Raw genomic sequence first — 12,832 nt, 5'->3', positions numbered from 1 at the left:
TGTCCCTACCTCGACGACTGGCTTTATCCGGGGACCCTCAGAGGACCGTGTCCCTGCGCACGTCCGCATGATCAGCCGCCTTTTCTCGAGTCTAGGCTGATGCTACAACGCCGAGAAGTCCCACTCTATCCCTACTCAGAGGATAGAGTTTATCGGCACAGTTCTAGACTCCACCATCAGCCGGCCGTTCTTCCCTGTCGCGTTCCGCTTGACAGCATCATCCACAGGCTGCAGGCAGCACCTTCAACCTTCATGCGTACTTGCCTGACACTCTTGGGCCACATGCGGTGCACATTCGTTCGGCGCATGCTCGACTCCGCTCCGGCCCTCCAGTCCTGGCTCATCCTACCAGCCTCCGTCCGGCCAGGCGTCTGTTAGATCAGTAATCACGATTCCCAGGACGTCCTCCTCTCTTCCATGGTGGCTGAGCAGTCCGTCGTGTGTGTGGGCTTCGTTCCTCCGCCCAGCCTCGCTGTCCGTGACAACGACGCGTCGGACGGGATGGGGAGCTCACCTAGGTACCCTGCGGACCAGGGTCGCTGTCTCCTCCCGAACTCGCCCTCCATATCAACGTGCGAGATTGAGGGCGTCCGCCTTGCTTGTCAAGCGTTTCCATCGCGAGTCCAGGGCGTTGTGTTTCGGTTTTATCGACAACACAACGGCGGTATCTATGGAACAAGCAGGCGGAACGAGATCTCCTCTCTTTTGTCGGGAGGCCATGACGTTGTGGACTTTGCATAGCCGACTCGGTTCACTAGTCACTTCCTTTCTCCCGGGGCTCGGAACCCTGCGATCGTCTCAGCAGTCCTTTTGCTCCCATGATGGTCCTTCGCCGGACGTCGCCCTGCGCTCTTCCGAAGGTGGGGGTATCCCCATATGGACCTCTTTGCATTCCCGCAGGAACAGGAAGTGCCCGATGTTTTGCTTTTCTCAAGGTCGCGAGCCGGGCTCGGTGGCAGACGCCTTTCTGATTCGTGGGTGATGCACTCTTCTATGCGTTCCTCTGTTCCTGTTGATCAAGGTCCTTCTGAAGGTGCGCAGGGACAGGGCCCACTTGATTCTGATCGTCCAGCATGGCCCCGGCAGCATTGGTTCTCTCTGCTGCTGGACTGTCATAGCGGACCCTGTTCCCCTGCCCCTTTACCTGATCTGATCATGCAAAACAGAGCTGGCTTGTCACCGGACCTCCAGTCGCTGCACTCTCAGCGTGGCTCTGCATGGCTGATAGGTCCGAGTTGCATTGCTCTCCCCATGAGGCAAGTACTTCTGGAAGTAGGAAGCCGTCTACGAGGCGACTACGTAGCCAATGAAACGTTTTACGTGCTGGTGCGCGGAGAGGTTGCTTCATCCCACGATGTTTCCATCCATTCGTCTCGATTACCTTTGGTCGCTCAAGCAGCAAGGCCTGGCGGTATCCTCTTTCGGGTTCACTTAGCGGCTATCTCCACCTTCCACCCAGGAGCGTCGATGCCGTCTGTCTCCACACCGATGGTGACTAGATTCCTTAAAGGGCTGGAGCGTCTTTAACCCCCAGGTCCGCACCCACAGCCCCTCTTGGGGATCTAACCTGGGTTGTCCACTCTTATGTCCCCCCCGTTTGAGCCGCGGCTATGTTGTCCTCCTCTACTTGTCTGGAAGACAGCACCGGGTGCCATCACTTCTGCTAGGCGCGTGTAGAGCTGCGGCGTCTCTTGTGTGGAGCCCCATAACGGTGGTTCCATCGGACAAAGTACAACTGAGGCCGCACACCGCCTTTCTCCCAAAGTTTGTCTCGGCCTCAATGTCAACCAGGCATATCCTACCGGTTATCTTCCGAAACTCATTCTCTCGCAGGGAGCAACAGTTAACTCCTAGACAGCGTGGGCGCGTCTCGCCTTTTATATAGAGTGGACCAAACCCGTTCCGTAAATTCACACCAACTCTTTGTGCCGTAGCTGACGATGTTAAGGGGTGCCATGTCTCCTCGCAGAGGATCTCTCGTGGTGACGTGTGTATACGGGCGTGTTCGACTGGCCCGCTCTTCGGGCCAGTAACGGCGCACTGTACTAGAGCCATGCATCATCGACGGCGTTCCTTGCGCGAGTACCGTCCAGGAAGATCTGCAGGCAGCGACCTGGTCCTCCGTGCACATTTGCTTCCATTACGCCCTGGTCAGCAGCAGGGATGACGCAGCCTTTGCTCTGCGTGGTTGCGCACTGTGAACCTCTCTCTCCGACCCACGCCTAGGTAAGGCTTGGCAATCACCCTACCTGAATGGATATGAGCATCACTCGAAGAGAAAACACGATCTCACCTTTGTAACTGTTGTTCTTCGAGTGTGTTGCTCATATCCATTCCACATCGCCCTCTTCCCCACTGTCGGAGTCGCGGCAAGAAGGAACTGAGGAGCGGGGTGGGCCGGCAGGGGTATATATTCCCTGCCATGGCGGCGCCACTCTAGGGGGCGACCTGCCGGCCCGCTGGAGTTGCTAGGTTAAAAGTCTTCCGACGAACGTGCACGTGCAGCGCGTACACCTACTGGAATGGATATGAGCAACACATCTCGAAGAACAACAGTTACAAAGGTGAGTAACCATGTTATCTCCCTTCTCCAGTGTTTGAAAATTCTGATGACTTATATGATCAAATACACATATTGAATCATAAGCTAGTTAGTTAGACATCTCATTCCCTATTTGTAGAGAGATCACAAAAGTAGCCTATTTTATGGTTAATTCCATAAAAAACAATGCTTTTTGTGCATTTCTTTCAGTTCTTAAAAAAAGGGTCTTGTTTTGTTGCTCACATACAGGCTTCTTTTTTTGAACAATAAGATCAGAAAAATACAATTGTTTTTGCGTCTTTTGGAGTTGCAGTTTTCTGCTGATTTTGAAAATTGAAAAAATATTACTTCCAACATTTTCTAAAAATACAGATCTGTTAAAAACATTTCATTTAGAAGGCAACACGTGATGGTAATACTTGATCACACTGGACTGGCATTATAATTTTTGCACAGTAGCTGGATTGTGTACAGTATCATTCATCTTTACAGTATGTGGTATAGAATTGGTTCTCAACATTAGGGTTCGACAATGGCACTGGAGGTATATGATGTAATGCATAAGCTTTCTAACTGTAAATCCTAAACAGGACTAGGAAGGAGCATAAATATATAGGAAAAATGCTGTGTTCATATATGTATTTATGAAAATTGGAACAGGTAGGGGTTAAGTATCCTTATATTCACTAGAACTATTTGTGTCTTGTGCATAAGCACCTTCAGAATTGGCCTGTTGGTTATTTTGTTATCACTATTGTGAAGCACCAAGGAGAGTTTTGGGTGCATGTAAAATGATGATGAGAGTAAATCCCTCAAGTAACAGTCTCTATCTATAAAGAATAATGAGGGAAATAAATATATAAATTATGTGAACCACTTTGACGAGGTGTTGACCATTATTTTCCATGAGCTGGCTAACTGCACAAGACTTAAATAGGAAACTTCTTGAGTTGCAGTTGCAGATCTAATCCAAAGTCTCATTTAATGTTTCCACCAACCTGTACATTATGTCGTACCAAAATGCACTAGCTGTGATCTAATGTGTGAGACTTGAACAGAACTAGAGTTTTAAAAATAAATAACTATTAAACCACTTTAGGAAATATGAAATAACTAAAAATTAGAAATTCAAATTGTTGGGAGTTCTGCCTCTTCACACATGAGTAGGTGCACTTTCTGGACCAAATTCAGAGGTGATTTTTAAGTTAAATACCTTTGCTCTATAATATAGATTTCTTTACACATTGGAGTCTGATCCTCTCATCAGTTGCCTGCACACAACTTCTTTTGAAGTCCATGGTAGCTTGATGCAGTTGATGGGATAATCAGGTTCACGGGATGTAAGTAAACCCAAGGGAGAGTGAATGTGAGGGATCTAACATATAATAATACTATAATACAACTTAGATCGACCCCTCCCTCTCCCAACCCCCCCCAGTGTAGACCAGACCTGTGTAGCAAATTCTTCCTTCATATCTATACAACTCCAATAAAAATAGAGTTGCACAGATATAAATAAAGGTAGAATCTGATCCTGTAAATATATGTACAAATTTTGCAAAATGTCATCTGTATAAATGCATGAACTTTTGTTTCCAATGTCATGAATTTAAAAATACTCCCAGCTGACCTGCACTCATCTTAATTACAGCTGATTTAAGAAAGAAGGAAAATAACTTCCAGATTAAAAAGGCCCCAAATCTGCCAAACTTCAGGAGTCTCAGGCACTTCCAAACTATCACCCAACAGACTTTATTTTCCTCAGCTTCCCATTGTCAGACTCGTCTTCATATGCCACCCATATCCTTAACCTGTGTCCCATCCCAGCAGCCCATGTTCCATCCAGCCCTGCACACCCTGGATAATAAAATGCAGAGAAAGCATCATTCTTTTAGATGCAGTGTGGGCTGGCATTATCTCTTTCCTCTGATCAGCCAGCATGTGTTTTTGCCATTGGTATTCTTGCCTGTTAGGGTATGTTTACACTGCAGCTTGGAGTGTGCTTCCCAGCACAGATAGACAGGCAGGTGCTAGCTCTGCTTCAGCTAGCATGCTAAAAGTAGCAATGTAGTGAGAAGTAGCACAGGCAGTGACTCTGGCTAGCTGCCCGAGAACATATCCTGAGGATCTGGGTGGGTTGTACACAGGCAGCTAGCTTGAGCCGCTGCCCATGCTAACCTTGGCTGCACTGCTAGTTTTAGCATGCTGGCCTGAGCAGAGCTAAGGCATATCTGTCTACATGTTCTGGGAAGCATGCTCACAGGAGTAGTGTAGACATACCCTTACTCTGGTCTCTGCTCCATGCTAATTTGTTTGCCAGTTGATTCTTCCTCAATCTGTCTCAAGGCAGTCTGTTAGTCTATTGACTCAGTCGTGTAACTGTTTTCCTTGCAGACAAGAGTAGGAAGGATGGTCTAGTGCAGTGGTTTTCAAACTGGGGTATGCATATCCCTAGAGGTACGCAAGCTCTCGTCAAGGGATACGCGAGAAAAATCCTGTAATGGCGGACAACACACTTTATTTAGTAAGATTTGGCATTCTAATCATAAGTGTATTATGACCCTGCTCAGATGGGAGTACACTGTAGACTACATTATTTGGAAAGGGGTACACAGCCTAAAAAGTCTGAAAACCTCTATTGGATATAGCACCAGGCTGAGATGCTGGAGATTCGCCCCATCACCCTGAGCAGGAACCCTCTTTTTGTTCTGTTTTTGTACAGCAGCTAGTATAATGGAGTCTCAATCTGTGACTTGGGCCCCGAGGTGCTAGGGTAATACAAATAATAATAAAGATAAGGAGACCTGTGTCCCAGTCCCAGCTACTCTGGATTCAGCTTCCCACCTCAAATACAAATGTGCTGTGTGATACCATCCCCCATCTTTAAAATGGGGATAATAGTCCCTTACCTCGTAGGGGTGTTTTAGAGGATAACATCCACTAATAATTGTGAAATGCTCTATTGTCATTGTGGTGAAGGACATGTGAGCACCTGAATAGACAGACACACAAAGGCTGCCCAACTACCATGGCCTTCCTATTTCCTTTATCAGGTTATTAAATGGTCATAATGTGAAATTTTGACGCCCAGCATCCATGTGTCCTCTTCTGCTTTGGTTATTCTAACTCCTCCTCTTGGCTGGCAGCAGTCTATGAGGCATGCTGCCTGCTTTTCTGCGCTCTGTGCTTTGATCACGTGGATATGGGATTGAGATTCTGGGAGTTGGGCTGTTCCTCCTGCCATCCTCCTTTCATGCCTATTTTTGGTCTTGTAGCAGAGTTGGCTGGCCTTGAACTCACTCCAGACACTGGGCCACATCCCAAGGATTCATGGTTAATCTGCTCCTGATTTAAAACAGACAGCGGAAGGTCAAGGACTGATCTTTTCAAAGATTTAAAGATGGAGTCAACACAGTCAGTGGTCTAATCTTTGGCCGTTAGAGGGGATGAATTAAGCTACATACCCTTGAGATTTTTGATTCCCAACATGAAGCATTGGAGCATAAAAGACAGCTTTTAAAGGAGATACTTGCCCTATTTTTGTCCCCCAAAAGAACTCACATCCAGCAACTTGTCATATTTGCTAAACCTGAGCTAAAAAAACTGGGCTGGATTTTCTGGAGTTGTTGCAGCTATCAGAATCACAACAAAGGCAACATGCAATGAAGAAGAGCTCTGTGTAGCTCAGAGTTTATCTTTCTCATCAACAGAGGTTGGTCCAGTACAGATATTCTCTAAACCACCTTGCCTCAGCAAAGGCAATAGCCATTTGAGCTGTTGGACTGGACAGTCATATTTAGACTGCGCTCCTAAACATGGTACATTACATTGCCATTTGGCTCATCTGGTTGATTCTCTCTAGCTGTAGCTGGGTAGGCCTCATAAACTCACCCGCTAACAGCATGTTCCTTTTTTACTTTGCCTGAAGTCATCTCACCGGATACCTTCCATATCCCTTTCCTGGGTCTTTCTCTGTTGCTGAAATCTGTGAGTTGTTGGGTACCTGCATGGTACCCACAAGCTTAGCAGCTCTTTCTGATTTTGAGGCAGTAATTGCACGAATAAGCTGACACAACTGTGGAGATGAGCTTCTGTTTATGCTGGAAGGTAGTCCTCTTGGTTTCCCTTCTGAGGCCCTTCTTTGGTGCTCAGATAAGCAATTTTAAGTTTCAGGTTGTATTTGGCATATGTTTAGCTCTTTGTGTAGAGTCCTGTATGTGGTCTACTTTCTGCTGTGCTACTCAAGGTAGATCTCCTGTCTGGTTTCTGATAAGAAAGTTGCTGTTGTACTGAGGACCAACACTTTTAGTTAACTGTGGCAAGCCCCATTGGTGCTGATTCTGCTGTGCTGTAGAGGCAAAAAGAGACCATAAAGAAACAATTTAAAAGTCTGTCTTAACTCATTAAAACCCAGTTTTGCTCATGTTATTTAAAGATAGTAGACTCTGGAGTCAGTTTAGAGTCTGCTTTATTCCTGCTAACTACATGGCAAGGAATTATAAAGAATAAATCAAAAATGTAACTCTGTGTATAAAAACTGGGTGAACACAGTGCTGCAAACTAATGACCCACATGGCTTTCTGCTGGTGATGTCACCATAAGCAGTAACACAGCAATTCAAAGTCAATAAAAGAATACAAGTTAGGCAATCACATAAGGATATTCTTGATTATAGTAAAAGGAGGCTATGTTTATATACCAGTAAACGGATGAATGCCATGAGTTAAGCAATAACCTTCCATGGCCGTTTGATATCTTAATCTTAACCTCTTGTTTGCACGCAAGCCTTGCACACAGACACAAATCAAGTTATAATCAACTTCAGTGTTAATAGATATAGTTTTCACCTGTTGATGTGTGCTTGTGTTTCAGATAAATTCTGTCTGTAGTCTCTCTTTAATACTCTTTGGGGAAATTCATCCTTAACTCCAGTGGGTTTGAATTTGGCCCTTTGCTTTGTTTTTATCTAACATACAGCCACAGGTGGCCAGTTGGATATCTGGGTCTTCATACTTGCTAATGGTGTTCAGCTTCACTTCAGGTGTGGTCAGCTTGTCATCGTGGTCCAGGATGGCTTCTGTCTAAGGTCTTGTGACTGGTGTCATCAGGGTCCAGATTTATTCCCCAGGTTTTCACTTGGAGTTCAGTGGTAGCTTCCTGTCATGCTTTAGGATAATCATATTTCTAAGTCTTAGCTGTCTGGTTTAGAGGGAAACCTCAGTTTCCCATTTCTGAATCTCCAATTTAACTGCACATTCTGTGTTAACTTCAGTGACACAAGTCTCAGCAAGCAATGATTAGTTAACCTTGTTTTCTTTTGTTTCAATCTTTGTCATTTTATCGCTTACACTTTCATTAGTCGTGTGTTAAGACAGGATGGCATAAATGCATAGTTGTGAAAGCTCTTATTTCTGGTAATGACCGGTTGTAAATTCTCTTTGACCTTGTCTGTTTCACTGGTTCCTTGAGAATAGAAAACCTATGTAAGAGAGTGCTCTTAATGTAACTCTATTTTAGTTTATGTAGAACAAAGAATAATAGAAAGTATTGTAAATGGAGAGGTGATGACCTTGTCTCACTCTCAAAAATAGCTAGCAAGCATAGTTAGCTCATTATAAAATGAGTGTTAAACACACAGGTTTCTTGTCTATCTCTAGGAAGATACTTTAATACATCCAGCAAGTATTAATAATTATAAATAAATAAATAAAATAATTCAATTGTCTTTGCAATACAGCTATTGTCATTAACATTAGAGAACAGTAGACTGTTATACATAATTAGTACATTAACAAGCAAAGCAGCCACATTAAACCACTATGTTTATTCATGAATATTCAGCAGCACTTGACAGTAATCAGAAACACTGAATTTCTTAGCCAGTTGTCCATATTCTTTTTTTTTTTCCTTCCCCCCAAACCTTGATCTCTTCTTAGAGAGTACAAGAAGATAGCCTGCTATTAGGAAATGTGAATGCCATATAGGGCCAATTCTTAATTCTTGAGGTCAAAGGGACTCCCCCTGAGTAGGGCAGAGTAAAAGCAGAATAAGGCCCATTTTTATAATTAAAACAAAAAAACATAATGGCCAACATTTTCAAAAGTGACCATTGATTATGGCTGCCTTAATTTTTGGATTTCCACTTTAAAGGGGTCCGATTTTCAGAAGATGCTGAATACCCAACTTCTGAAAATTAGATGAAAATTAAATTGGATGCCTAAAAACTGAGTCACACAAAATCACTGGTCATTTTTGGAAGTCTTGACCAGTATGCCCACCGAGTGGAGGGGTGGGAGGAGGGCTTCCGATTCCAGCAAAAGCCGCTATTTACCCCCTTTTTTTTTTCCTGTCCTACTGTCTCAACATAGATCTGATTCTACATTCTCTAGACATCAAAAATGCCAGTTGAAGCTGACTTGCATTTTGGGTGTCCAAGCAATGCAGGAGAAGACGTTCAGTTTATAAGAAGTGCTTATTCAACAGATTTTAAAAAATACATAATATACAATATTTTAAAATTCTGCAGTTGTTATTTGTCAAAATAACACTACATAATCATGCCATTTTCAATTCTGCTGGTAATTTATTTCAAAATACCTGTCAGCAAGTATATCTGTAACAATACAGACACACAAAAATTCCCCTAGGAGTAGAGAGTTAAAGAAACCCCTATGACAGCCCAGTTCCTGTTTCTCTGTCCCCTCCTTGTCCTCCCTCGCCTCAGCCCAGCCGGGCAAGACACCCACAACCCTTAGGGGGCAAGACACCCACAACCGTTCCCCCTTCCCTCCCCAAGCCCAGCCACAGCCCTCCCCGCCCCAGATACCTGCACCTCCTCCCCCCAAATCCCAGTTTCAGGGCCTCCCCAGCCCAGATACCCACACCCTCTCCTCCCTGAGCCCAGCTGTGGGGCCCCTCTTGCCCAGATACTCGTGCTCTCAACACCCTAGAGCCCTGGTATCCAGAGGGAGAAACAGCCTGATGCTTGGTCCTAGGCTTGCATGGAGTTTCCTGTGCGCCATCTCCTTCCCTCAGGGTGTGCTGGGCATTGCAGCTGCCAGGAACCCTCTAGCTCCCTTTCCTTCCCCCCAGCAGTGTCTTCCTGTGCTGGGTCCAGTGGCCCCTCGTGGTGGCCAGCAGCACTGCAGCTCATTTCTGTGAGGTGGGGGAGGAAGGAAATTGTGCTAAAAACCCATTAATTTCTGCAAAATCCTGCATTGTGTAGTGGTGCAGAATTCATCCAGGAGTAGGACCCCTTATACCCCTCAGATGCTGGATTAATTGACACATCCAGCCTCCCAGCCTGATCAGCCTTCTTGCTTGCACATCCCTCGTCAGCCTTCTTCAGGGAAGATGATTGGTGCCTAAGTCGCCAGAGTGCTGGCTCACCTGCCAGCTTCCAGCACTCTGTCCCAAGATGGTGTTGGTGTTTTGTTTGGAGTCATACCATTTTGCATTAGAACCGATTACGCGTTGGTGGATAAACCAGTTTTTATTTCTAATTGTGCTAAATGAAATATGTGCTAGCCCAGGGGTCAGCAACCTTTCAGGAGTGGTGTGCCGAGTCTTCATTTATTCACTCTAATTTAAGGTTTTGCGTCCCAGTAATACATTTTAATGTTTTTAGAAGGTCTCTTTCTAGAAGTCTGTAATATATAACTAAACTATTGTTGTATGTAACTTAAATATGTTTTTTAAAATGTTTAAGAAGCTTCATTTAAAATTAAATTAAAATGCAGAGCCTCTCAGACCAGTGGCCAGGACCCAGGCAGTGCCACTGAAAATCAGCTCGTGTGCCGCCTTTGGCATGCATGCCATAGGTTGCCTACCCCTGTGCTAGCCAATCACATTGCTGAATCTTGAATCTTCTTTCCTGAGAAAGGAAAAGATAGAGGGCTACATTTGCGAGTGCAGATACAGCAGTTTATTCATATAAGTATAGAGTCCTTTTTACAAGGACAATACTTTTATTTAAAAAAAAAATTGAATTTCATTTCACAGTTGTGCAAACCCCCCTCATGGAAGTGCTGTTGAAGAGGGGATGCAGGATTAGGCTCTATGTCTATTTTATAAGCTAATTAAAATACAGTTTTTAATACCAGTAAGAGGAGCAACAGTCCGTATGAACAGGAACCATACAAATGGCTGCATTCATATACACCAGACTAATTCCCCCCAGACATTTGATGTATAATACCAGTGCTAATACAAATAAAGTCCATGGAATAGGATGTTATCACAGTATAACTGTCTCCCACTTTGAAAAGAAATGTCCTGGCATTGCATCTACATTTGTTTTTTGATAAATGTCTTCTTACCTAGCGATGGTAAGCATTATCCCATGACAACATTCTATTCCACCACAGTTAGGGGGTAAATTTTCTAAGCATTGCTTTCAGTTTTTAATCCAGGCGCTGCTTGTTAAGATTTGTCAGGAGTGGGGCAGCTATATCCTTGTTCTTTGAAAATTAGTAGCATCTTTTTAATATTTCATAGGATGTCTTCAGTAAAATATAAAATGATGTAAAGTGCTTAGGGTTATTAGCAGACATGCCAAACCCATGAAAAAATGCAGAAATGTGGCTGTTTTTGGCTTAATTGGCTTGCTAGTTGCTTGTTGGCTAGTTTTTGGCTTGTACTTTGTTGTTTGTTTGGCTTGTAGCTTGTTGCTTCTTTTTTTGATCAGCTCCCAGCAAGCAGGGGCAAGGAGGGGGCAACGGGGAGAGAGTCACGGGTGCACAGCGGGCCCATCACAGTACCAGACTGCATTTCGGGGGGATCTAGTCACATAGAATGTTGGGGGCCTTAGGGATTGGGTTGTTTCAGCCTTTGTTTTTGCCTTGTTTTGTTTGGGCTTGGGTTGTTTTGACCTTTGTTTAGCTTGATTTTTGGCTTATTGTGAAAGTTGGGGTGTTCATTTACCTTGTGAAAGTTGGGAACTGTGGTTATTAGGGATACATTTTGAAACATTTATTGAGTTTTAGCAAAGCAATTCCTGTTAAAGTAAAAGGAGTCACTCAGCTGAAACGGCTAACATTGTTTTTTAAGTGTTTTTATGCACCTTTGTCTCACTATACGAAGCAAACACAGTTTAGCCTGTTGATAGGTTTCCATTTTAGGATGTTATTCTGCAAGTTGATTGGAAAGTTCTTTTACTGGGTGCAATATTTAAGCAAGGTACTGAAGTTCTCACACAAATAGTTTTAACTTTTATTACAACGTCATACAGTGTGGGAGACCTGATTTTCACAGTGGAACAATGAGATAGCAGTAGGAGAGATGGAAGCAGCACAGAGGAGTTTTTAATGTAGAGTCAGGAAAGCATGCACAGTAAAGGACACTTGCTAGGGGTGTGGGAAGCTGACTGGGAGGGCTTACGTGGTCCTGGTAGTGACATGCAACAGGCCCAATTAGAAGTACTTCTTGAGAGTTGCATATGCATTCAGTTTCAGTGACTTAACTGGTATTCAGAGTTTGTAGGCATCCAGAAGGTGTTCTACATGTTTTTGTGAACATTGACAGGGTTACTGGGCCAAGCCCTGAAAACAGAGATGTTCTCAGAGCATAAGAACTTGACAAGTCTTAAACCAGTTTCCATTATATGTAATACTTTACATTTCTGCTTAGATTTGTTATATAGCTGTACATTTAGTGGCTATTTTATCAGAGCTATTCTCACAGCTATACACTCATAGAGTAGGAGGAGGGGAAGAGAAAATATATTTTTTTCAACTGAAACTCAAAGGAGATTATAAGATTATATTTTGCTCAAGTTAAGCTCTGTTTTGCAACAATTTAACTGATATTTTTCTCGGCAGATTGACTCTTTCAACTTTTGTTTCTTGTTTAGCTATCTGCTATTTTAAAGCCTCTGCTAACGTCCAATATCTTGTGCATAATGCTTCCGACCTGACCAAGCCGTTTGACATGTTGTAATAAAAGTTAAAACTATTTGTGTGAGAACTTCAGTACCTTGTTTAAATATTGTACCCAATAAAAGAACTTTCCAATCAACTTTCCAAACATCGTTGCAATAATAAAATTAAGGCCTATTTATATCTGAACTGTCAGTGATAATTTCCTACCAACTGCTTGAAAAAAAGCCCCACAAATAAAAATCTGCACCACAATGCACCCCTCTGTTCATTAATCTTACTACTTGTACCATTGAGTAAGAAGTAGAAGAATATTCAAGGTTTTAAGTTTGCAATACAGTTCGCTAATTAAATCGCTCCTGGAATTTGCTTTGCTGTTTGTTTTGGATTTGCAGTTCTGGCTAATAGGTTCAAA

The 12,832-nt window shown here is 43.6% G+C and overlaps 1 protein-coding gene across 8 annotated transcripts in view; it reads left to right on the top strand.

The window, feature by feature from the left end:
- DST (dystonin) overlaps positions 1-12,832 on the top strand; it is a 465,365-nt gene that overhangs the window by 205,156 nt on the left and 247,377 nt on the right. The gene's annotated exons all lie outside the window — the stretch shown is intronic.

Source organism: Chelonoidis abingdonii, chromosome 3 (assembly GCF_003597395.2).
Source record: "Chelonoidis abingdonii isolate Lonesome George chromosome 3, CheloAbing_2.0, whole genome shotgun sequence".
Classification (NCBI taxonomy): Eukaryota; Metazoa; Chordata; order Testudines; family Testudinidae; genus Chelonoidis; species Chelonoidis abingdonii.
This window is presented reverse-complemented; position numbering and strand designations above follow the sequence as displayed.